The sequence below is a fragment of the Somniosus microcephalus genome, chromosome 11, assembly GCF_052327205.1.
Source record: "Somniosus microcephalus isolate GS21.2 chromosome 11, FLI_Smic_1.0, whole genome shotgun sequence".
NCBI classification, from domain to species: Eukaryota; Metazoa; Chordata; class Chondrichthyes; order Squaliformes; family Somniosidae; genus Somniosus; species Somniosus microcephalus.
The window spans coordinates 31646487-31673375 of NC_140997.1; the positions used below are offsets into that span (position 1 = coordinate 31646487).

The 26889-nt window shown below is 45.4% G+C and overlaps 1 protein-coding gene across 1 annotated transcript in view; it reads right to left on the minus strand.

Moving 5' to 3' along the window:
* The window catches only part of apoltp (apolipoprotein lipid transfer particle homolog), a 433926-nt gene that overhangs the window by 327122 nt on the left and 79915 nt on the right, over positions 1-26889 (minus strand). The gene's annotated exons all lie outside the window — the stretch shown is intronic.

The following is a 26889-nucleotide window of genomic DNA, read 5'->3' on the forward strand; positions in this document are numbered from 1 at the left end:
CGTCTGCATAACCCGCCCGCCCACCCGCACTGCCTGCCCGCCAGCCAGCATAGCCTGCCCACACACTGGGAGGCCCAAAACATTTTTGGGTTTGGGCCGTCTTTGACTGCCACCAGTGAGCAGCAGGCGCCAAACAGACAACTTGCTGCAGCTCACCGGTTGTGAGAGGGCGGGAAATTGGTTGGCTCCCATGCTCAGTCAACCAGCAGGTCGGACCTGGAGAGGGTGGAGGGAGGGTGGGGTGGTGTGTGGGCGCTGATCCCAGAAGTGGTCGAGCACAGGCTGGCAGCAGGCCGTAGTATTACTCGGAACAGGAGGAGCAAACTTTCTCCTCCTGGCCCCACAAAAAGTCTCCCAAAAACAATTCTGGGCCTTCTCTTGGGTCGTCACCTGCTGGTTAGGCCACTCACAAATAGGCGAAGCTATGCCTATTTGTAACTGAAAATTGCCAATAGGCTCTTACAACTGGTGTGTGATATCGTTTGTATATTTAAGCAGCCTTACACATAAAAAAGTCAGGCAGGCTGCTCGCCCATTTACAGGCCTGCCTGAAAACTGCATTAGGCGGGCACCGGGTGTCGCGAGCACCGAAATGTCTCCCGGATATTCAACTGCTGGCCATCTGTTTTTCAGGCCAAGAACGGACGGCCAGCAGTTGAAATCGCCCCCACTGAAACTGTTGTGTATGCATCTTTAAGAGAATAACTGGTCTCAGACTGCAATACCGGCTGTGACCACCCCTGTATAAAAGGCGCTAGTGAGCCTCTGTGTTTTTAGTTTCACTATTGACTTCCACCAGTACAGACTTATTTTGTTCCACTCCTGCAGTCTGTGTCTCAATTATTCACGGACGTAATACTGGCGACGAGTAAGAAACGAACTTACCTGCAACTCGGCAGCACCTCAGACGACGTTTTTGAAGGTCGAAGCCAGAAGAAAAAAATAGAATCCAAAGAAACTCGAGAAACAGGCGTCGACCGTGGGCAACCGCCCTCCAAATCGTCGGATTGAAAACTTGCAGGAGAGACTGTCAAGAGCCAGGCTTGGTTCCCCGGTCTGTGGTTTCCCAGCTAATCGGGCTGGTGGCAGGTAGTGCACTGATCCTTCCTGGGCTGCGGCGGGCTAGAGCTCGATCAGGTGGCTCTGTAACAGGGCCGGGCAGCGAGTCGGGAAGCAAAGAGAGAGAGAGAGGGTGGAGCACACAGGGCGCGGCCGGTGCTTCGAAGCCGGGCAGCGTTCGGACCTAAGAAGAGGGAGGGAAGTGTCCCAGAGGGTCCGCTCCACGACGGGAAAATAATTTTTTAAAAAATATTAAATGTGCAAGAAACCGTGGAAAGCAGCGCTAACAACAGCGGGGAAGAAGGCAAAGCGCGGGAGGCGCCATTTTGTTAAATCGGGGAAGAAGGCAAAGCGCGGGAGGCGCCATTTTAGATTTGCAAGATGCCGAAGACTGGCTGTATCACTGCTTTTGATAATACAATAGAGGACTGGACCACGTATGTGGAAAGAGTCGAGGTATATTTCGAGGCAAACGAAATAGCGGAGGAGAAAAAGGCATCGATATTGCTAAACTTAATGGGCGCTAGAACGTACGGCCTATTGCGGGACCTGATTACACCAGCCAAACCGAAGGTGAAGAGTTTTAACGAAATTGTTGCTGTCCTACAGGAACACCTAAACCCTGCACCGCTGTTGATAGCAGAAAGATTTAAATTCCACAGGAGAACTCAGCACAAAGGTGAGAGCAATGCTGAGTATCTTACGGAACTACGCAAGCTATCAAAGCACTGCCAGTTCGGAGCAGGACTGCCAGATACCCTACGGGACAAATTTGTCTGTGGACTCCTGAGTGAAGGAACACAGAAGAAGTTACTCGCAGAGAAAGAGCTGACGCTAGATAAGGCTTTCAGCGTGGCAGTATCGTATGAAGCAGCAGCCAGGGGAGCTGCAGAAATTCAACAAAAACCACAGGAATACGGCACCCACGAAATGACACGGGGATTTGCAAAATGTTATCGCTGCGGCAGAACTAACCATGACCAGAAGGACTGCTGGTCCAAAGACAAACTATGCAGGCAATGCGGGAAGATGGGAAACATTGCACGAGTTTGCAGGTCTGGGAAGAAGACCAGCGACAACAAAAAGGCTACTAAGGAACCGTACAAGAAAGTACAAAAGATGACGGACAGTAGTTCCGAAGACCAGATGAGCGATAGTGAATCCGGGAACAGGAGACTAAGCTGTCTCAAACTTCACAATGTAATCACAAAAGAGGATCACCGAACCATTTGGGTCACCCTCACGATAGCAGGGTCCCAAGTTAAAATGGAATTGGATACAGGATCAGCGCTAACCGTCATGAATCGACGAGACTACGAGTGGCTATTTTCACACATACCCTTGAGAGAGACATCCATCGTCTTGACGACGTATACGGGGCAAAAAGTATACCCCAGAGGAAAAATAAGGGTGCCTGTCGAATACAACGGCAAGAAAATACGGAAATTGTATCTCTACATACTGCCAAATGGTGGACCACCATTATTGGGACGGGAATGGATCAGGAAGATAAACTTAGATTGGCACTCCATTCATGCAATGACGGTGGATGGTAAAAAAGATGAAGACGTCACTCCTGGACGATTGTCAACAATCTTAGCTAACGCCAAAGAGGTATTTCAACAAGAACTGGGCACGCTTAAAGGCGTAACTGCCTCGATAAAAATGTCCTCAACCACCACGGAAAAAACTATCACAGTTTTACGAACCATATTCGCCAGGAATGGGCTGCCTGAACTGATTTGCTCTGACAATGGACCACAGTTTGTGTCTGAAGAGTTCCGGAGGTTCTTAAAGAACAATGGTGTTAAGCACTACACATCTGCCCCATATCATCCAGCCACTAATGGATTGGCCGAGAGGTTTGTCCAAACATTCAAGAAGGCTATCAAGGCAATGCGTAATGAAGATATACCCCTACAACACAAGGTGGATAACTTCTTGTTTGCCTACCGGAATGCGACACATGCGGTTACCAACCAAACCCCAGCCATGATGTTCTTCAATCGAAGACTACGATGCCGCTTGGATTTGGTTAAGCCAAACATCCGAAGAGATGTGGAGAACAGGCAGTTTCAGAATATGAATGAAAGGCCGACCAGGAGTTTTAAGATAGGTCAACCAGTTTTGGCCCGGGACTACCGCACTGAGAAATGGCAGCCAGGAACGATTTGTACACGGCAAGGACCTCTCATGTATACCGTGGACGTTGGAGAGAGCATTGTAAGACGCCATGCTGACCAGATTCTAGAGTCACTGGAAAACGTCAACTCCACACCACGATCTGATACACCTGACAATGAAATCGACGTACCAATTGCAGCTACCGCAGAATCGGTGATATTGGAAGCAGATGAACCAAACAACGACATTGATCTCGACTCAACATTGCCAGAAGAACCTGATACCCCAAAGAGGTGTTATCCAGACAGAATCAGGAAGCCTCCTCAAAGACTGAACTTATAATTGCTTAAACTTAACCAATGTATCTAGCAACCGTAATTGTGATTGTAATTAGTTATCATTTAGTTGTTAAATGAATGTTATGTACTGTTTATCTAAAAGGGGAGGAATTGTTGTGTATGCACCTTTAAGAGAATAACTGGTCTCAGACTGCAATACCGGCAGTGACCACCCCTGTATAAAAGGCGCTAGTGAGCCTCTGTGTTTTTAGTTTCACTATTGACTTCCACCAGTAAAGACTTATTTTGTTCCACTCCTGCAGTCCGTGTCTCAATTATTCACGGACGTAATAGAAACTATCTGAACAAGTTACAGTTACACATCATTCTTTGAAAGGTATTAATATGCTTCCATTTCTATATTGTTTGAGATTATTCTATTAAGCATATGCTGCAGTGTGGAACCGACTTGGGTTCCATCAACACAGTTAAAACTCTATGGGATGACTGATGAAGTAAGTGATATTCCACAAAAGTGACCTCTCATTTAATATTTTAGAAGTTCCACCATTCATGTAGTGACACGGCTAAGAGTTGGTGACTGAGATTCAGGCGTTCTCTCACTCATGCGAAAAAGGTATCTTAATAGTTTACTCAGTTCCGGCTCATGATTGAACTCTTACACTCATGAAAGAACTGTCATAGTTCTCTGTTATCCACAAGACATGCCTACTTTAATCCACATTTGTAAATAAAAACAAGAGAATTAATATTTTTGTTTAATTTCAATAGATTTCTCTATCTGTCTATCAAATTCATTTTGAAATATGCAGCACGAGAAGGTTAGAGTATTCTATGTTTACATAGAATCACATAGAAATTGCAACATGGAAACAGGCTGCTGGTGTTTAACCCCCACACAAGCAGTAGTCCTAGTCCCATGTAGTCACCCTATTCCCATATTACTTCAATCTCCATTTCCTTCACCACCTTTGAAACCTATTCTTAAATGTTGATATGGGGCTGGATTTTGTCAGCCCCGAGGAGGCGGGTATGGAGGTGGGACTGCCGGTAAAGTTGCAGAATTTGGGGGCCCGCCCCCATCCCGCCTCCGTGCCAGGAGGCGGGAAGCCACCCTGCCCCGGGTTCCATCTCCTCGGGGCGGGAAAGGGATTAAAGCCTATTAACTGCCTGTTAACAGGTAGTTAACAGGCAGAAAATAGGATTATCTCCATTTTTCGTTTCGATGTGCAGGCTTCCTGACCTCGGGGAACCCCGCCGGGATGCAGGAGATGAGTAGGAGGTCTGCGGGGGTCAGAGGGGTCTGAAAGTGCAATGTAGAAGTGAGTGATGGCTGCAAGTGTGGAGTGGTAAGTATGTAAGGTGAGTGTAAAGTGTTAGAAAATGTTCACTTACCTTTGTTTCTGCCTACAGCCTTCAGCCGCTGTGGAGCCGGAGTCCCGACATCTCCATTGTAGATTTCACAGACTGGCTGTTGGATCCTCCGAACCAACAGCCAGGTGATTTCTGCAAAGTTGAAAGGTTTGATGAGTCCTGAACACAAGGGCTCATCAAACTACACAAAATCCCGCTGGTTGGCCAGAAGCTGATGGAGGCGGGATTGAAAGCCGGCAAGCAGCAGTCCCGCCTCCAAAAGCTTCCCATTGTCAAAATCCAGCCCATGGTCTCTGCTTCAAGCATTAACTCTAGTAATGTATTCCACAGCCTCATAACCCTCTGTGTAATAAGGTTTCTCTTGCTCTTTGTCCTAAATCTCTTAGATTTAATCTTATATCTATGTCCCTTCCTCCTAGACTCCTTAACCTCTGGAAACAATCTCATAGAGTCATAGAGTTATACAGCACAGAAAGAGGCCCATCGGCCCATCGCGTCTGCGCTGGCCATCAAGCCCTGTCTAATCTAATCCCATTTTCCAGCACTTGGTCCATAGCCTTGTATGCTATGGCATTTCAAGTGCTCATCCAAATGCTTCTTGAATGTTGTGAGGGTTCCTGCCTCTACCACCCTTTCAGGCAGTGAGTTCCAGATTCCAACCACCCTCTGGGTGAAAAAGTTTTTCCTCAAATCCCCTCTAAACCTCCTGCCCCTTACCTTGAATCTATGCCCCCTTGTTATTGACCCCTCTACTAAGGGGAAAAGTTCCTTTCTATCTACCCTATCTATGCCCCTCATAATTTTGTATACCTCAATCAGGTCCCCCTCAGCCTTCTCTGCTCCAAGGAAAACAACCCCAGCCTGTCCAGTCTTTCTTCATAGCTGAAGCGCTCCAGCCCAGGTAACATCCTGGTAAATCTCCTCTGCACCCTCTCCAAAGCAATCACATCCTTCCTATAGTGTGGCGACCAGAACTGCACACAGTACTCCAGCTGTGGCCTTACCAGCGTTTTGTACAGCTCCATCATAACCTCCCTGCTCTTATATTCTATGCCTCGGCTAATGAAGGCAAGTACCCCATATGCCTTTTTAACCACCTTATCCACCTGTTCTGCTGCCTTCAGGGATCTATGTACATGCACACCAAGGTCCCTCTGATCCTCTGTCTTTCCTAGGGTCTTACCATTCATTGTGTATTCCGTTGCCTTGTTAGTCCATCCAAAATGCATCACCTCACACTTTTCAGGGTTAAATTCCATTTGCCACTGTTCCGCCCATCTGACCAACCCATCTATATCGTCCTGTAGCCTGAGGCTTCCCTCCTCGCTATTTACCACCCCACCAATTTTCATGTCATCTGCGAACTTACTGATCATACCTTTTACATTCACATCCAAATCATTAATGTAGACCACAAACAGCAAGGGACCCAGCACCGATCCCTGCAGTACCCCACTGGAGACAGGCTTCCAGTCACAAAAACAACCTTCCGCCATCACCCTCTGCCTTCTGCCACTAAGCCAGTTTTGGATCCAATGTGCCAAGGCACCCTGGATCCCATGGGCTCTTACCTTCCTGACCAGTCTCCTATGCGGAACTTTATCAAAAGCCTTACTGAAATCAATGTAAACCACATCCACTGCACTACCCTCATCCACACACCTAGTCACCCCCTCAAAAAATTCAATCAAATTGGTCAGACATGATCTTCCCTTGACAAAGCCATGCTGGCTATCCCTAATTAATCCTAGCCTCTCCAAGTGGAGACTAATTCTGTTCCTCAGAATTTTTTCCAATAATTTCCCTACCACTGATGTTAGGCTCACTGGCCTGTAATTCCCTGGTTTATCCCTACTACCCTTCTTGAATAATGGTACTACGTTAGCTGTTCTCCAGTCCTCTGGCACATCCCCTGTGGCCAGAGAGGTTCTGAAAATTTGTGTCAGAGCCCCTGCAATCTCCTCCTTTGCCTCACATAGTAGTCTGGGATACATCTTGTCCGGGCCTGGGGATTTATCCACTTTTAAGCCTGCTAAAACCGCTAGTACCTCCTCCCTCTCGATGCTAATATGTTCAAGTATATCACAGTCCCCCTGCCCGATTTCTATGTCCACATCGTCCTTCTCCATAGTGAACACAGATGCAAAAAATTCATTTAAAACCCCACCTACATCCTCTGGCTCTACACACAGCTTGCCACTTTGGTCCCTAATGGGGCCCTACTCTTTCCCTAGTTATCCTCTTGCCCTTAATATACTTATAAAACACCTTAGGATTTTCCTTTATTTTGCTCGCCAGTGTTATTTCATGGCCCCTCCTCGCACTCCTAATTTCTTTTTTAAGTATCCCCCTGCACTTTTTATACTCCTCTAGGGCTTCCTCTGTCTTTAGTCCTTTGTATCTGCCAAAAGCCCCCCTTTTTTTCCTAATCCATTCTCGTATATCCCTTGACATCCAAGGTTCCCTGGGCTTGTTGGTCCCACCCTTGACCTTTACGGGAACATGTTGCCATTGTACTCTCTCAATTTCCTTTCTGAAAGACTCCCATTGCTCCGATGTGGATTTTCCTTCAAGTAGCTGATCCCAGTCCACATTGGCCAGATCCTGCCTTATCATATTAATATCGGCCTTCCCCCAATTTAGAACCTTTATTTCCGGTCCATCCTTGTCCTTTTCCATGACTACCTTAAATCTCACCGAATTATGGTCACTGTCACCAAAGTGCTCACCTAACACTTCTACCACTTGCCCGGCCACATTCCCTAGAATTAGGTCCAGTACTACCCCCTCTCTTGTAGGACTTTCTACATGCTGGCTCAAAGCGCTCTCCTGGAAACACTTTAAGAATTCTGCACCCTCTAAGCCTTTCACACTCTGACTATCCCAGTTAATATTGGGGAAGTTGAAATCCCCCACTATAATTACCCTATTATTTGCACACTTCTCTGAGATTTGCCTACATATCTGTTCCTCTATCTCCCCCTGGCTGTTTGGGGGCCTATAGTACACTCCCAGCAAAGTGCTAGCCCCCTTTTTGTTTTTAAGTTCAACCCATATGGCCTCATTAGAGGAACCTGTTAATATATCATCCCTCCTTACAGCAGTAATTGTCTCCTTAATTAATATTGCGACACCCCCTCCTCTTTTAACCCCCCCCCCCCCTCTGTCTCGCCTGAAGATTCTATACCCCGGAATATTGAGCTGCCAGTCTTGCCCCTCCCTCAACCATGTCTCCGTGATAGCAACAATATCATACTCCCATGTGTTCATCAACAACTTCAATTCATCCACCTTATTCGTAAGACTCCTTGCATTAAAATGCCCTACTCCCTTGTGCCGTTACATATTTGCTCTGCCTTCCAGTCTGACTTATTTTTTTCCTCTATATTTGGCTGTACATCACCCCCTATTATAGCTCCACTCTGTATCCCATCCCCCTGCCAAGTTAGTTTAAACCCCCCCGAACAGTGCTAGCAAACCTCCCCGCAAGGATATTTGTCCCGTTCTGGTTCAGGTGCAACCCGTCCGACTTGTACAAGTCCCACCTTCCCCAGAAGCAGGCCCAGTGATCCAGGAAACTAAAGCCCTCCCTCCTGCACCAACTCTTTAGCCACGCATTCATCTGCTCTGTCCTCCTATTCCTATACTCACTAGCACGTGGCACCGGGAGTAATCCAGAGATTACAACCTTTGAGGTCCTGCTCTTTAATCTGCTACCTAGCTCCCTAAATTCTTGCTGCAGGACCTCATCCCTCTTCCTACCCATGTCGTTGGTCCCAATGTGAACCACGACCTCTGACTGTTCACCCTCCCCCTTCAGAATGCCCTGCAGCCGTTCAGTGACATCCTTGACCCTGGCACCAGGGAGGCAACAAACCAGCCTGGAGTCCCGTCTACGGCCACAGAACCGTCTATCTGTTCCCCTTACGATAGAATCCCCTACCACTATTGCTCTCCCACTCTATTTCCTCCCTTCCTGAGCAGCAGAAGCACCCCTGTTTCTATCTACTCAGTTCCGTCTCTTCATAGTTTTAAATACCTCCATCAACTTACTTATCTTGTATACAGAGAAACTGGCCACCTAGACCAGATAGTCAGGAAGACTGGAATGATCCTCAGTTACGACCACCTAACATCTTTAATTCCAAAATGGCTCAGATTTTAACCTGCATTATGTGGGAGGCCACTCCTCTATCGATCTACTGAATTCCGTCCCTGGTAATCATTTATTTATTTACTATATGCACTTCATACAAAGATGCTAAAAATTATTTTCAAAATTTCCAGGTATGGAGCACAATATAAATATTAACAGGAGGGACGATAAAGATATCCTTTATAGGAATATTTGTTATTATTAATAATGAAGTTTCATCTGTTGGCTACCCAATCTGTGTAGGAATGTAAATGTAAAAGAACTGGATTTCGGCACTGCATTCAACTACTCCTTACAGCAAAATTCCTTCAGGGCAGTATTTGGATAATTCAGCAGAGGTGTGTTTCTGTTTTCATAAATCACTGAACAGGCATAAGACCTCAATCACTAACTGTAAGAAACCAAGAGCTCAGTCCAAAGGGCAGTGCAGTCATTGCATCACCCACAGGTAAAGCTCTCCGCATGAATAACACAAGACAACAGAAACGCTAAGCATTTTTGATGAAATAGGTTAAATCAAATGATGTATTTGTACAAAAATTCCTCAATGTTTGTGTACCGCGATTATTTAAAATACAGGATAAGCAGGGCTGTTACTTACACTTAAAAATTTAACACTGATTGTAATCTGGCATTAAAATGGAGTAGATTGGGCCTATATTCTCTGGAGTTTAGATGAATGAGTGGTGATTTCATTGAAACATATAATGTTCTCAGTGTAGTTGCTGCGAGGCTGTTTCCCCTGGCTGGAGAGTCCAGAAACAGGGGACACACTCTCAGGATAATGGGTCGGCCATTTGGGACTGAGATGAGGAGAAACTTCTTCACTCAGATGGTTGTGAATTTTTGGAATTCTCTACTCCAGAGGTCTGTGGATGCTCAGTCGGTGAGTTTATTCAAGACTGAATTTGATAGATTTTTGGGCACTAAGGGAATCAAAGGATAGGACGGGAAAGTGGAGTTGGTGTAGAAGTTCAGCCATGATCTTATTGAATGGTGGAGCAGGCTCGAGGGGCCAAATGGCCTACTCCTGCTCCTATTTCTTATGTTCTTATGTACCACAGCTCAATGCCCAGCCAAAGGGTAAAGAATGGGGCAGAATTATTAAACCTAAAAGGATCTCCCTCCCCTGGGTTGTCTATGTTTGACAAGATTGAAGCCTGGCTGAGGACCACACCCAAACTGAGCGCAGGTACATTTTAAAAACACTTTAAATCAAATTGCCAAAAAGTGTTAACTTTGAGATTCCCTTAATTCATTCTTGTTCCATACAGAAAGCTCGGGAACTTGGGGATGGGAGGGAAGTCATCTGCCCGCCACACATTTGAAAATAATGGCCTGTAGTGGTACCACCGAGTGTCCCTCACTTACCGTACATAATTCCCTTTAACGTAACGATGTGGCCGGTGCGGGGCTTTCCTCCTTTGGGAGCGCGGGCGAATGCGATGACGTGGGTTAACGCGATGACGTCACGTCGCACATCACGTGACCGTCCCAAGCGCGGGCAAACGCGATGACGTCATCACGCAAGTCACTGACTACCCAAGCGCGGGAAGAACGCGATGACGTCATCACACAATCCACGGGACTGACTACTCAGTCCTCGTGGCGTCTCCGTCTGGTTAAGACCTACTACATAGCTCTCCTGTACCGATCTCGGCAAGCTGCTTGAATCCATCTGTTCCTGCATTAAAGAACTCTTTGATTGTTCTCCTGGAGTCGAACTCGATTATTTGGTAGGAATTCGTCCAACACCTACATTGGTGAACCCGAATACCTACAGGCCTGTATTTTCCGATGACTATGGGTGTGTACAAACACCTGTAGTGACATCAGAAATGCCGGTTTGAGGCATGTGAAGCGCATGTGCTGAAAACCAGCATTTCCTCTTGATAGATCGGACGCCTGCCCTGGAGAAGGGCCTCTGCGGGTGGAGAGATCCGCTTTCTGGAGAACCTCCGCCCACTGAAATCACTTAGAAATCTTACCCCTGGTAAAAGCAGGTGTAAGGCCTGCTTTTACCAGCATAAGAGTTTTAAAAAGTTTTAAAAATATTTTTTTCCACTCATTTATAATTAATAAATAAATACTTTTTAAAAAGCTAAGTTTATTTTTAGCCCCGTAAAAAACTTTAATTATTATTTTTTTAATTACATTTTTGTATAAAATATTTAATTTAATGTCATTTTAACTCATTTTAAAAATGTGATGGTTTTTAAAAAATGTATTTAATGTTTTATTGTCTTTTTGGGGTGATCGCCATTCATATATTCGACAGGTCTGTCAGTCAAAAGTATGAAGGGGGGTTCCCTTCTCCTATTGGCTCGCCTGGCCCACATGATCCCAGGGACGCTTGCAAACTGCATGCGCCCCTGGGATACCTGGGCCTCTGCGCATTTTGAATGTGGACAGGCCCAGGAGCGGAAGTGTCCGGACCTCAGGAGCCCTCGGGTGAGTGCATAGATTTTTTTCCGATAGGAGGCATCTGCACGCAGGAAGCTTCCTATCAGAAATTACGGGCCGATGTACAAAATTCCTCAATGTTTGCGTACCGTGATTATTTAAAATACAGGGTAAGCAGGGCTGTTACTTACACTTTTAAATTTAACACTGATTGTAATCTGGCATTAAAATGGAGTAGAATGGGACTATATTCTCTGGAGTTTAGAAGAATGAGCGGTGATCTCATTGAAACATATAATGTTCTTAGAGAGCTTGACAGCGTAGTTGCTGTGAGGCTGTTTCCCCTGGCTGGAGAGTCTAGAAACAGGGGTCATACTCGCAGGATAACGGGTCTGCCATTTAGGACTGAGATGAGGAGAAACTTTGGAATTCTCTACCCCAGAGGGCTGTGGATGCTCAGTCGATGAGTATATTCAAGACTAAGATCGATAGATTTTTTGGGCACTATGGGAATCAAGGGATATGGGGATAGGGCAGGAAAGTGGAGTTGGTGTAGAAGTTCAGTCATGATCTTATTGAATGGTGGAGCTGGATCGATGAGCCATATGGCCTACTCCTGCTCCTATTTCTTACGTTACATACCTGAAAAAATGAATACCACAGCTCAATGCCCAGCCAAAGGGTAAAGACTGGGGCAGAATTATTAAACCTAAAAAGATCTCCCTCCCCTTGGTTGTCTATGTTTGACAAGATTGAAGCCTGGCTGAGGACCACACCCAAACTATTTGCAGGTAGATTTTAAAAACACTTTAAATCAAATTGCCAAAAAAATGTTAACTTTGAAATTCCCTTAATTCATTCTTGTTCCATACAGAAAACTTGGGAACTTGGGGGTGGGGGGAGTCATCTGCCCGCCACACATTTGTAAATAATGTGGCCTGACTCGGCCCAACTAGACCACAAAAAGCATGTAATGATCAAACTACCCACAGGAAAAATTGCCCCCTAGCAACAGAAATTGTAAAGAGTTTTGATGAAACAGAACAAACTAAACAACGTATTTGTACCAAATTCCTTTCTTTTCAAATTCCTGAATGTTTGTGTACTGGGATTGTTTAAAATACAGTCTGCATTTTGGGCATTTGAATTCAAACAGCCTGTTATGGTTGAAACAATCAGCGCAGCACAAAGAAAGATCACAGTGCATTGTTTGGCACATTGCACAGAACTCCCTTAAGATGAAAATCAATCTTTTGACTTTGAAGACAATGGAAATGAAAATGGGAAGAGATGTATAATCTCACTCTCACCCCAACCACTGCCAGAAAGTGAGGCCTTGAATAGCTGCTCCAGAACTATCCAATTATAGTTTGGTTTCACTCCTATTGTTTAATAACCAACAACTGTTCCTCTGTGCAACGCAACTTACATAACTTACTAAAAAAACATTCAAATTGAATAAAAATTAGTTGGTAGTGATTCCACGTTTATAACAGCAACACCGTGAAGAGCAGATTATCTTAGTTATAGTAGTTCTACTGTCACTGTTTAATAAGAAAATGAAATAAGATTCAATATAACCGAACACCAGGATGTTTAACCTAGAAAAATGGCCACAAATTCCTTCAAAGAAAATCTGGCTTTGAGAGCGACTGGATTTCTTTGAATTTTTTATGGCATTATTAAGGCATCAATGGGTCACTGTCCAAGCGCCATTTTTAAATAGAGGTCAACATGCAATTGAATGGTAACCACTTTGTAAAGACAAAAAAAAAGCTATAGACTTCACTGACTTAAATCGAAAATGTGCTTTTCCCACTTTCTCGACGGGGCCACAACCAACCACTTTTGGCTGCTTCAAGTGTTACCCAGCAGTGAGTAAAAGCAGCAAATGCCAGTTTTATCTGGCAGCATGCATGCATTTTAATTTGATTGCTTCCCTGCAGCTTTAGTACTTCATCTCAAGCCAGGAAATGCCAGTAAGTGCATTGGGTTTGATTTCTTGCTTTCGTTAGTTGTGATGGTCTCACTTATTTTCCTTATTCCACCCCCTCTTGGCCACAGCTCGTGCCACAGAATTGAGAATAAGAGAGCAAGTTAATCCAGGCAGTTCTAATACCCTGTGCTGAAAGGTCAGGGTGGCTGCTGGAACACTCCAGGTAGAAAATCTCTGCCTTGACTTTCATTCCCTCTCAGGCAACTTGCCAAGTTGGCTGGGAGTTTATATCTTTCAAAAAAGGTGTTAAAAATGTCAAATCTTGCATTGAAATATATAATATATAACTTTTAGTACTCCAGTCTGTTTACAGTCTATTTTTTTGAAGAAATATTAAAGAAGGAACTGTAATTTCCTATCAATGGCTCCTAAAAAAAAACCTGCTAGATTTAAAATGCCTATTTGCAAGAAATGACTTGGACCATGTGTAAGAAACCATTCAGTGGTTGCAGCCTAAACATACTTTAATTCTGTGCATCCATATTCCCTACAGCTACATCTAAAAGGTACCTTGTAAATACCTTGATATGCACTATGCGGCATGATTACCTAAATTTAAACCAGCGACAGAGCTGCTTTCACATCCTGTAGAGACAGTGGCCTTTTTATCCAAGTTCGCAGCATGTTATTTAAGTTTGAGCTGTGGTAATCAAAGGGGAATGAATTGCCTTTTAAAATGCTTCAGCTCATTTATGATTCGAAGTGTGACCCCTAAATATCCTTCAATGAAAAGAGGGTTTATTGAGAGAATGGCATAAATCATTCTCAAATATAGGCAAAAAATGAAATGGGCAAAAAAAATACCTGCAGACTCACAAATATTGCAAACTGGCAACCTGATAATGCTCACTTTACTTATTTTACGATTCTTGGAATATAGACTGAAAGGCAAATAAATATATAAATAAGAGTATGTCTCTGTAAAAAATCTCTGCCTTGACTTTCATTAGAGAGAAGAAAGTAATTTCAGTGAGTTAGCTGGCATCTTCTATCCTATGCCCCCTCAGGTTGCTCAAACCTGACCAGTATTTTGCTCGCTTTAGTGCAATGGTTAGCTAAAGCAATTTTATTTATTTTAATAGCTTTTTTTTCCCCTTCAATTTGGAAAGTTGTGACATTCCCCTCCTATGTGACACTTTTACAATCCCTAGTAGTACTTGTAAAGATGCATTTCTGGCCCATTTGTATCATGATCTCATTTGAATATTAATGAGATGCAATGTCACAAATCAGTGCATGAATGTACTTTTTTTTTTACCAAAGTTGTATGAAAAAAACATGTCAAGAATAACAACTAGTAGAAAGCTACCTGAATAAGGGACTCTGAGGGTTTTAAAATGTTCTGCCCACATTCTGCAAAGCAGACAGATGGAACAGTTCCCAGTATTCCCATCAACAGAACAGTCTGCTGTTCAAGTACAGGGTCCTGCATCAGGCTTAGTTAAAAACCTTAAAATGTTACTGAACTGGTCAGACGCAGAGGTTTCCAGAAACCCCATCCTGAAAAAGCACTTGCTTTGTTTTTTAAATTTCAATCTAGAAATGTCTTTTGTGCATTTCAGTAACCAGGCCAAACACTCATACAAAGCGTAAAATACTGTGGATGCTGGAAATCTGAAACATAAATAGAAAGTGCTGGAAATACTCAGCAGGTCAGGCAGCATTTGTGGAGAGAGAAACAGAGTTAACGTTTCAGGCGGGTGACCTTTCGTCAGATCCGTAACATTTTCCAGTTCTGACGAGAGGTCACCGGCCTCTCTCCACAGGTGCTGCCCGACCAACTGAGTATTTCCAGCATTTTCTGTTTATATTTCAGACCAACCACTCATTAATTTGTCTGAAATAACAGCTGAAACATATATACATCTTTAACCTCATATCAAATTTCATAATTTATGATTATACAAGTAAAGACTTAATTCTCAAAATACTTGCAGGATTTTTTTCTTTTTGCTGCCTGTTACGTTTTTGGTCTTTTCAAATCTTGTTGCCTTGGATTGCTTTGGCTCTCATAGCTTAGACATAGAAACATAGAAGATAGGAGCAGGAGTAGGCCATTCGGCCCCTCGAGCCTGTTCCGCCATTTCATGAGATCATGGCTGATCATCCAAATTCAGTACCCTGTCCCTGCTTTCTCCCCATATCCCTTGATCCCTTTAGCCTTAAAAAATATATCTAATGCCTTCTTGAATATATTTAATGAATTGGCCTCAACTGCCCTGTGTGGTAGAGAATTCCACAGGTTCACCACTCTCTGGGTGAAGAAATTCCTCCTCATCTCAGTCCTAGCTTAGATCACTTCCATGGGTAAGTCCGATGGGTTCAAGTCCCACTCCAGAGACAAAATCTAGGCTGACATTCCAGTGCAGTACGGAGGGAGCGCTGTACCGTTGGGAGGTGCCGGCTTTTGGATGAGACGTTAAACCGAGGCCCCGTCTGCCTTCTCAGGTGGATATAAAAAATCGAAGAAGAGCAGGGGAGTTCTCCCAGTGTCCTGGTCAATATTTATTCCTCAATCAACACCTAAACCAGACGATTACTTCCATGGATAAGTTTATTTAATTGCTGTGTGCAAAATTAGCTTCTGCGTTTCCTACATTACAACAGTGACTACACTTCAAAAGTACTTAATTGGCTGTAAAGTGCTTTGGGACATCCTGAGATTGTGAAAGGTGCTATATAAATGCAAGTCTTTCTTTCTTTCTATCTTATGTGTCCATAAGATGCCACTTCTGTCTTAAAAGTAGTAGATTATCACGGCAGACATCATTTAAAGTTCAAAATTTGCAGTTTATTGCACAAATACATAAGCGACTAATCTAAGTGACATAAACAGTAATATATTTACAGCTGAATATATTTATTCAATTCCTTGAGTAGATCAAATAACAGAAGATCATAACTAAGCCTTTATATGCGCAGTGAGCAGAACATCCTGAGGTCCTGAGCCATTGCTGGAAGATCACTCATGGCAGGTAGCTTATTAGAACATTGTTGGTGCACTGCCCACTGAATTCCTTCCTATTAATGTCAATAGATGGAAAATTGCAGTAATTTTCCAATAAGCCACCCACTGTACACAAGACCTCGTTGGGTGCAGGGGGCCTTCGGAAAGTTCCATCCATTATTTCTCTTTTATCTTCAGGAATAATAGTCTGCCTGGCTCTTTTGAAACTCACATTTTTAAACTGTCCCACAAGAGATTTTTTCAGCTGGCTCTTGTCCTGAAATTTTCCAATTGCCGACTGCTCATTTGAACCAAACAGTTCCTTATTAGTGTCAGCCGTGGCTCAGTGGGTAGCACTCTCGCCTCTGAGTCAGAAGGTTGTGGGTTCACGTCCCACTCCAGAGACTTGAGCACTAAAATCTAGGCTGACACTCCGGTGCAGTACTGAGGGAATGCTGCACTGTTAGAGGTTCAGTCTTTTGGATGAGATGTTAAACCGAGGCTCTCTCAGGTGGATGTAAAAAATCCCATGGCACTATTTCGAGGAAGATCAGGGGAGTTATCCCCAGTGTCCTGGCCAATATTTGATCCTCAATCAACATCACTAAAATAGATTATCTGGTCATTATCACATTGCTGTCTGTGGGAGCTTGCTGTGCGCAAATTGGCTGCCGTGTTTCCTACATTATAACAGTGACTACACTTCAAAAGAACTTCATTGGCTGTAAAGTGCTTTGGGACTAACGGCGGTCGTGAATATCACTATAGAAATGTAAGTCTTTCTTTCTTTTATTACATAGTTACCAGGACTACCTAGAATTTGAATACCTGACCTAACAGGCAGCCACATAGCTATATAAAAAAAAATATACCCATGTAGATTTTCAATTTGTCGCCTCGGCTTAAAATGGTGCTGCAGTTTGGCTGCCTGTTATATAAACTACCCCATTTCATTTGAAAATCATTCAAAATGAAAATTGGGCAGTCTCTCTAATGGGAGGCTGATCTGCAGTCAGTCTTGCACCTGGGAGGCGAGTTGAAAATCTATCCAATGGTTCCTTAGACCTCCTCACAATCCTGCCGGCAGAGAGACTAGAACAAAAAACTTGGCAACACTGCATTGGGATAAGCCTGGCACAAGATTCTGGACATGAAACTCTCCAAGCACAATGATTGACTCTTAAAAAAGATCACTACTAAATCAAAACTTAGACAAAAATAGATCATTCTAGTCACAGTGTCCTTTGCCATATTTTGTCCACTGTTCATATCTGTAGGTTTTCTTTAAATGTGTTCTCCTGCACGCTTCACGAGACTGGGGTGATAACACCAAGTCTTCAACAAAGTGAATGGAAAGGAACGGAACCCATTGCCAAATTCTCCAATATTAAGGCGAATTGAACCCTCCTATTTTACTTTCTCTAAGTATATTAAGGCAGCAGCTGAAGTATTTCTGGTGATCTTTCTGGGTTTTTTTCAGATTTCATTTGGAATTCCAATCCTTTAAAAAAAAAAATCTACTGGTTATTCAACTCCTGACTATGACGGATAGCTTCAGAGCAGCGACATCATCCAAAAACGCAGCGTCAGTTTCCAAGTGTACGATGACGACACCCAGCTCTACCACCAGCACCACTGTCTCTCAATTGTCAGGCTGCTTCTCCGAAATCCAGTACTGGATGAGCAGAAATTTCCTCTAACTAAATATTGGGAAGACCGAAGCCATTGGGGTCAATTTTCCCGAAGCTGTCGGGAAGGAGGCGGGACTATAACTTTCGGGTTTTAGTCCCGCCTACATCGACGTCTGGCCAATCCGTGCGATCTTCCCTTGATTGACCTTGTTGAGCCCGCCCAGCGGGCTCAGCAGGCCAATTAAGGTCCACCCGGCAACAGGTGACGTCACAGACTGCAATTTCATCTGTCAAGAGTTCTTGACAGATGAAATATCAGTGTTTCACAGCTGTTTCAAGCTGTGAAACACTGACAGTCTGAGTTCTGACATGAGTCCTTCTGCACAGACTCAGTTAGAACTCACATCGGCACTCAAAGCTGAAGGCTGTCACTTTTCACAGATCGCAGCCGTTCAGCTTTAAGTGCCGGCTGAGTGATGGGCTCCTGACAGCTACAGGAAGAAAGGCTGTGAAGGTAAGTACAGGTAAGTAAAAGTTCTTTACACACTTTAGACACACCAAACACACTTAGCTTTGCACTCATGCACCCATCACTCACCTGAGCACCAACATCACGACTCCTCCAAATCCTTCAACCCGACAGCCCGCCTGCTCTAACCTGGCGTGGTTTGGAGCCATCGGGAAACCCACACAAAACCCCTCAAAATAGGGATTAGGCTAAAAACTGCTTGTTAACTAACAGGCAGTTAATTGGCACTAATCCCTTCCCACCTGGGGTCGGCGGGTCCCAGTGCGGGGCGGGTACCCGCTGCCTCTGGAAGTTGTGTGGAGCGGGGTTTTGGGCGGGATGGTGTCGGGACCCCCGAAATTGGGATTTTCCCCCCCGCCCACATGCCTGAAACCCCGCCTGACGGCTCCACGAAAATCGACCCCATTTTCTTTGGTCCCTGCCACAAACTCCATCCCTCTCCCTGGCAACTGTTTGAGCCTGAACCAGACTGTTTGCAAACTTGGTGTCATATTTGACCCCGAGATGAGCTTCCGACCAGATATCCGCACCATCACTAAGTCCGCCTATTTCCACCTTCAGAACACTGTCCGACTCCGCCCCTGCCTCCGCTCATCTGCTGCTGAAACCCTCATCCATGTCTTTGTTACCTCTAGACTTGACTATTCCAATGGACTCCTGGCCAGCCTGCCACGTTCTACCCTACGTAAACTTGAGGTCATCCAAAATTCTGCTGCCCGTGTCCTAACTCACACCAAGTCCTGTTCACCCATAGAGTCATAGAGTCATACAGCACAGAAAGAGGCCCTTCTTCCCATCGTGTCTGCGCCAGCCATCAAGCCCCATCTATTCTAATCCCATTTTCCAGCACTTGGTCCGTAGCCTTGTATGCTATGGCGTTTCAAGTGCTCATCTAAATGCTTCTTGAATGTTGTGAGGGTTCCTGCCTCTACCACCCTTTCAGGCAGTGAGTTCCAGATTCCAACCATCCTCTGGGTGAAAAAGTTTTTCCTCAAATCCCTTCTAAACTTCCTGCCCCTTACCTTGAAACTATGCCCCCTGGTTATTGACCCCTCTACTAAGGGGAAAAGTTCCTTTCTATCTACCCTATCTATGCCCCTCATAATTCTGTACACCTCAATCAGGTCCCCCCTCAGCCTTCTCTGCTCTAAGGAAAACAACCCCAACCCTCTTCATAGCTGAAACGCTCCAGCCCAGGTAACATCCTGGTGAATCTCCTCTGCACCCTCTCTAATGCAATCACATCCTTCACATTCATCACCGCCCCCCGCCGTGCTCGCTGACCTACACTGGCTCCCAGTTAAGCAACGGCTCGATTTTAAAATTCTCATCCTTGTTTTCAAATCCCTCCATAGCCTTGCCCCTCCCTATCTCTGTAACCGCCTCAGCCCTACAACCACCACCCACCTCCCTGCCACCGACCACCACCCCAAGATATCTGCCCTCCTCTATTTCTGGCCTCTTCATTGGCTGTAAAGCGCTTCGAGACGTCCGGTGGTTGTGAAAGGCGCTATATAAGTGCTGTAGTGTATGTACCTTTAAGAGAGAACTACTTTTACAGCTCCTGTATACTGTAGTACCGGCAGTGACCACACCTGTATATAAGCCTTGAGCATGCCTCTGTACCCCCAGTCTTGAGACTACCCTACTCCAGTAAACACCTGTTGATTGTTAAGTTACAGCATCCGTGTAGTTATTTGAAAACATCATACTCTCAGAATCACGGATCTAACAGTGGCGACGAGTGTCGATTCGAATCTACCTGCAACTCTGCATTTTCCTTCAAGGATTCGCTCCGGGAGGGCGGTGGAAGAAAGTCGAGGCCAGAAGCACGGGCGTCGACCACGAGCAACCGCCCAGTCGTCCGGCAGAAAGTGAACATCGCAGGGGAGGCTGTGGAGAGCCGGGCTTGGTTCCCCAACCACGACAATCCAGCAACAGACTGACAACAGGTACAGCACAGACCCTTCCCGGACAGTGGCGGCTGGAGCCGACCAACGGCAGAGAAAAAAGCCGAGCAGCGTCGACGGGGTAAGAGAGAGGGTGAAGCGCACAGGGCGCAGCCGGGGGTTGAAAACCGAGCGGCGTCGAGGAAAAACAAAACGGAGATAAAGAGGGTAAAGCAGCAGCCGGGTTCAGGACCGAACAGCGGAAATGGGGAAGGCGCACAAAAAAACCAAAAAAAAAAGTGCAGAGCACAGCCAGGGCTCAATGGCTGAACAGTGTCCGCGGGGAGAAGAAGCGAGAGCGCGGGAGATGCCATTGAGCCGCGGAGAAGAAGGAAGAGCGCGGGAGACGCCATTTTTAGAAGCCACAGCGGAGAAGAAGGGCGAGCGTGGGAAGAAAGGCAAGCGCGGGAGACGCCATTTTGTGCCAGCGGAGAAGAAGGGAGAGCGCGGGAGACGCCATTGTTGACAGTTAAATCACACCCAGGGATGCCGAAGAGTGGCAGTATCTCTACGTTTGACAATGAAGTCAAAGATTGGGCGACATATGTGGAACGTATTGAGGTGTACTGCAGGGCGAATGAAGTGCCAGATGCTAGGAAAGTACTGGTTTTGTTAAATTCCATGGGTGCAAAAACTTATGGCTTACTGCGAAACCTAATAACCCCAGAGAAGCCCGTGAATAAGAATTTCGAAAGCATAGTAGAAATCCTACAGGACCACTTAAACCCCACACCGCTTCTGATAGCAGAAAGATTTATGTTCCACAAAAGGAACCAGCATAAAGACGAAAGTAATGCTGAGTACTTAACGGAACTGGGCAAGCTATCGAAACACTGCCAGTTTGGAGTGGGACTAGCAGATACGTTAAGGGACAAGTTTGTGTGTGGGCTTCAAAGTGAAGGAACCCAGAAACGGCTTCTATCAGAAAAGGATCTTACGCTGGACAAGGCTTTCAGCATGGCAGTATCACACGAAGCAGCCGCAAGGGGCACTGCAGAGATACAACGGAGACCACAAGAATATGGCACCAATGAAATGTCATATGGAACAGGGAAGTGTTATCGCTGCGGCAGAACAACACACGACCAGAAGGATTGTTGGTTCAAGGATCAAGTGTGCAGACAGTGTGGAAAAGCAGGACACATAGCAAGAGTCTGCAGGTTAGGGAAGAAAACCAACAGCAAGAAATCTCCACAGGAGAAGTACAAAAAGGTACATAAGGTGATGGACAGTAGTTCAGACGAACAGAAAAGTGATACAGACTCCGGAAGCAAGGAGCTGGGTTGTCTGAAACTACATAAGGTAACCAAAATGGAGGATCACCAGACTATCTGGGTCACACTCAAGATAGACGGAGTCCAAGTGAAAATGGAATTGGACACAGGATCAGCCCTAACAGTCATAAACCAAAGGGACTACAAGCGGCTAATTTCACACATACCCTTGAAAGCTACAGAGATTGTCTTGAAGACGTACACGGGGCAAGAAGTCTACCCCAAAGGAAAAATAAGGGTGAAAGTGATATACAAAGGCTAGGAAATACCTAAAATGGACCTATATGTATTGCCAGATGGAGGACCACCACTACTAGGACGTGAATGGATCCGGAAGATACAATTAGATTGGCATTCCATACAGGCACTGAAGGTTGAGGCCAAAAAGGATGACGACGTCACACCTGGACGACTGTCAAAAATGCTAACTGACGCAAAAGAAGTGTTCCAGGAGAGACTCGGAACACTAAAAGGCATAACAGCAATGATTAAAATAGAGGAAAATGCAAGGCCAAAGTTTCTTAAGGCCAGACCAGTGCCTTATGCGATCAGACCAGCCGTCGAAGCAGAGCTGGAAGGGTTGGAACGTTCAGGAGTACTGTCCAAAGTGGACTGGAGCGAGTGGGCTACACCCATCGTTCCCGTAATGAAGAGGTCATTGAGTAATACGTCTTTGGAACCAAAGAAGGTCCGCATCTGTGGGGATTTTAAGCTGACAGTGAACCCAGTCCTTCACACGGTACAATATCCACTTCCACGAATTGAGGATATTTTCGCCTCGCTATCTGGAGGTAAACGCTTCACCAAAATTGATCTAGCCCAGGCGTACTTGCAAATGGAGGTAGAAGAAGCCTCGAAACAATACCTCACGATCAACACTCATAAAGGTCTCTACCAATACAACCGGCTGGTGTTCGGGGTAGCATCAGCTCCGGCTATTTGGCAAAGGGCGATGGATCAAGTCCTGCAAGGGATTCCAGGGACCCAGTGTTATTGGACGACATCCTGGTCACGGGCGAAAATGACAGTGATCACCTCGCCAACCTGGAGAAGGTGCTCACTAGATTAAAGGAATATGGGCTACGAGGTAATCGCCACAAGTGCGAGTTTTCCCAGAAGCAGATCTCGTATTGTGGCCACGTTATCGATGAAGAGGGGTTACATAAGTCCCCTGAAAAGATTGAGGCAGTAGTCAAGGCTCTAGCACCGGAAAATGTGTCACAACTGAGGTCGTTCCTCGGGCTGGTAAACTACTACCATAAGTTCTTGCCAAATTTGTCTACGGTACGCTGACGACACTAAACTAGGAGGAGGGGTGGGCTCTGATGAGGATGTCAGGAGGCTACAGTGTGATTTGGACAGGTTGGGGGAATGGGCGGATACGTGGCAGATGCACTATAATGTGGATAAATGCGAGGTTATCCACTTTGGGGGTAAAAACAGGAGGGTAGATTATTATCTAAATGGCAATAGATTGGGAGATGGGGAAGTGCAGAGGGACCTGGGTGTTCTTGTGCACCAGTCACTGAAGGAGAGCATGCAGGTGCAACAGGCGATTAAGAAGGCAAATGGTATGTTGGCCTTCATATCAAGGGGGTTCGAGTATAGGAATAGGGATACCTTACTACAGCTGTACAAGGTGCTGGTGAGACCGCATCTGGAGTATTGTGTACAGTTTTGGTCGCCCCATCTGCGGAAGGATGTTCTTGCCATGGAAAGAGTGCAACGGCGATTCACCAGGCTGATACCTGGAAAGGCGGGAATGACCTACGAAGAGAGATTAAATAGTTTGGGCTTGTACTCACTGGAGTTTAGAAGATTGAGAGGGGATCTCATCGAAACATATAAAATTATGGCAGGCCTGGACAGGCTGAATTCAGAGAGAATGTTTCCAATGGCCGGGGAGCACAGAACCAGGGGCCACAGTCTAAAAATAGCGGGCAAATCATTTAAAACAGAGATGAGGAAGAATTTCTTCACTCAAAGAGTGGTGAGCCTGTGGAATTCCCTGCCACAGAGGGCTGTGAAGGCTAATTCAATAAATATTTTCAAGAGAGAATTGGATATATTTCTGAAGGCTAAGGGGATTAAGGGTTACGGAGAAAAGGCGGGGACGGGGTACTGAACTGGTAAGATCAGCTATGATCTCAGACGAAGATCAGCCATGATCTCATTGAATGGCGGAGCAGGCTCGAAGGGCCGAATGGCCTACTCCTGTTCCTATCTCTATGTATCTATGTATCTATGTATTACACCCACTGAACACCCTACTGCAAACAGGGGTACCATGGAAGTGGAATGACGAAGGTAAACGAGCTTTCCAGAACTGCAAAGAATTGATCACTTCAAAAGAGGTGTTGGCCCATTTCAACCCAGCACTACCAATTTGTTTGGCATGCGATGCATCACCCTACGGTATTGGAGCGGTGCTGTCGCACAAATTCCTAGACGGGTTGGAGAGGCCAGTAGCCTTTGCATCTCGGTCACTAACCTCAGCCGAGCGCAACTACGCCCAGAGTGACAGGGAGGCCCTCAGCCTAGTATGGGGAGTAAAAAAATTCAACCACTATCTGCATGGGCAGAAGTTCACCTTGCTGACTGACCACCAACCACTTGTCTCCATCTTTAATCCAAAGAAGGGCGTTCCGGTGATGACTGCACAACGGTTACAAAGATGGTCCCTTTTTCTAGGGGCGAACCAATATGAAATAGAATATAAAGGCACGAAACAGCATGGAAACGCTGATGGGCTATCACGCTTGCCACTACCTACTGTGGAGGAAGCACCAGCAGTGGACCCTATCGAGATATTTTATTCGTCAATAATTGAACGATTGCCAGTAACTAACACGGATATAGAGAAGGAGACCCGCAATGATCCGACACTGTCTCGGGTATATGATTTGACGGTGAGGGGATGGCCAACACATGGCGACTCACTGTTGCCAGCATTCTCATCCAGAAGAGAACAGCTGTCAGTGTGCCAGGGGACAGTGATGTGTGGATCCTGAGTGGTGATTCCACCCAAGTTAAGGGAGAGAGTGCTAAATGAGCTTCATGAAGGTCATCTGGGAGGGGTGAAAATGAAAAGCCTTGCTAGGGCTTATGTGTGGTGGCCGGGGATCGATCAACAAATCGAGGACCTAACCAAGAGCTGCTCAGGATGCCAGAAGGTCCAAAATGCACCACCACATGCCCCTCTACACCCATGGGAGTGGCCCTCCTCTCCATGGCAACAGGTGCATATTGATTTTGCTGGTCCATTCATGGGCTCAATGTTCTTAATAGCAGTGGATGCTCACTCGAAATGGCCTGAGGTGATAAAAATGTCCTCAACCACTACAGAGAAAACGATTGCAGTCCTACGGACCATATTTGCCAGGAACGGCTTGCCAGAGCAGATTTGCTCTGATAATGGACCACAGTTTGTGTCTGAAGAGTTTCGGAAATTTATGAGAAGGAATGGGGTAAGGCATTACACATCCGCCCCGTATCATCCAGCCACAAATGGATTGGCTGAGAGGTTCGTACAAACCTTTCAAAAGGCGATAAAGGCCATGTGCGACGATGAAATTCCACTACAGCATAAGGTGGACAATTTCCTATTAGCCTACAGAAATGCGACACATGCAGTTTCCAACCAGACCCCGGCCATGATGTTCTTTAACCGAAGGTTGAGATCTCGTCTGGATTTGCTCAGACCAAATGTGCGAAGAAATGTTGAGGATAAACAATTCCAGCACATCAATGAGAAGCCGACAAGGAGCTTCAATGTAGGACAACCAGTCTTGGCCCGTGACTACCAAACAGAGAAATGGCAACCCGGAACGATATGCACAAGGCAGGGGCCATTAATGTACACAGTGGATGTCGGGGAGAACATTGTGAGACGCCACGTCACAGGAACGAGTCAACCCCATGTCTCGAGTACCTGGGGATGAACCCGACATACCGGTAGCATCTACCTCAGAACCAGTAGCAGTGGAAACTGATGAACTAACCGACGAAAAGGGGCCAGACTCGCCTCCGCACCAAGAACAAGAACCTCAGGAAAGGCGCTATCCAGAAAGGATCAGGAAGCCGCCCCAAAGACTGAATCTATAAATGGACTATTTTTGTTTAATGTGCATGTTAAAGTGTTAATTGTTATTTGAATATTATGGGTACTGCTAATCTAAAAGGGGAGGAATTGTAGTGTATGTACCTTTAAGAGAGAACTACTTTTACAGCTCCTGTATACTGTAGTACCGGCAGTGACCACACCTGTATATAAGCCTTGAGCATGCCTCTGTACCCCCAGTCTTGAGACTACCCTACTCCAGTAAACACCTGTTGATTGTTAAGTTACAGCATCCGTGTAGTTATTTGAAAACATCATTCTCTCAGAATCACGGATCTAACAAATGCAAGTCTTTCTTTTCTTCTTTTTCTCTCGCGCATCCCCGAATTTAATCACGCCATTGGTGGCCATGCCTTCAGCTAAGCTCTGGAACTCCCTCCCTAAACCTCTCCGCTTCTCTACCTCTCTTTCCTCCTTTAAGATGCTCCTTGAAATCTACCTCTTTGACCAAGCTTTTGGTCACCTGCCCTAATAGCTCATGCGGCTCGGTGTCAAATTTTGTTTTTGTAACGCTCCTGTGAAGCGCCTTGGGACATTTTACTATGTTAAAGGCGCTATATAAATATAAGTTGTTGTTGTAGCTCACTCACATCATTTGTCAACTATTTATAGTTTACTTGGCTACACTGATGGGATTTGTTTGCATTTGACAGTTAAATAAATTCAGCAGGGCGGGGGCAGTAGAGTGGAAGTGATACAATAAAGCCATCACAGTCCCATAAAGAAGCAGAGCGTGGGTTTGAGTCCTGTTTGGCCAGACAGCAAGTTCCAGAATCCAGTCGTGACATTTAGGAAAACTCTTAAGTGGAGTTTGGATGCTTTATCAGCATATGGGGTCACTGGAGGCAAGTCACCGAGGCCTCTCTTGTATATTTCCCAGCTATTTTCAGAGCTGCATTCATAGCACTCTGGAAACAGATCAGATACTCACTTTGTAGTATGATATGGGAACAGAATAAAGCTTACCAAAAGTAGCACCTCAGAGGGCTAAAAAACACAATTGGCCCTGATATTTACTGGGGTGGGGT